This window comes from Platichthys flesus, chromosome 12 (genome assembly GCF_949316205.1).
Source record: "Platichthys flesus chromosome 12, fPlaFle2.1, whole genome shotgun sequence".
NCBI classification, from domain to species: Eukaryota; Metazoa; Chordata; class Actinopteri; order Pleuronectiformes; family Pleuronectidae; genus Platichthys; species Platichthys flesus.
In genome coordinates, this window is record NC_084956.1 from 15,624,963 (window position 1) to 15,625,640 (window position 678).

A 678-nucleotide genomic window follows, 5' to 3' on the forward strand; every position below is an offset into this window, starting at 1 on the left:
TTTTCCGATTCAGTACAATGTTAACAGGATCAAATTCGATGAGGTCCATTGCAAATAGTCGTCCATAAAACTGCCTAGAAAATAAAGGGAAAGAGGTGCATCATAATACACAAGAGCTGGCCTGAGAATCAATAAATATTTATCTGTTTCAAAGTGATGCAGTCCTCTCACATTCTAAATTAAATCCCTACCTTTCGTTTGGACATTGTTAAAAACCTATTAAAAGATGCAACTGTTGATTCCCTACAGAGTCCATATTATCTCAGCAACATATTGATGCTAGTAAAAGGTTTCTGGCAGCTTAAAACTCCAATCCCTTTTTATTTGGATCTGTACCAAATTATACACACTAATAAATCATAGATTTTAATCGTCTAGATCAAAGCATTATTCCCTCAGAAATTGGTGGAAATGTCATCAAATAAAAAAGATCCTGGACGCATCTTTTTATCCTGATCCTCACCAACACGTTGTGGGTTCTTTCTTGTACCATGCATAATTCTTCCATCAAATTTTGTGGACATCTGTTGGCTAGTTTGTGCGTTATCCTTATGAAGACGACAGGGATGAAAATAGAACAAATACAGGCTAAGATCTGCTGATCTGCACCGACGATCACGTTCGTTTTCTGCAGGTTAACAAACAGTTTGGTCAAATGAGCGACATCAGAGTCCGGGC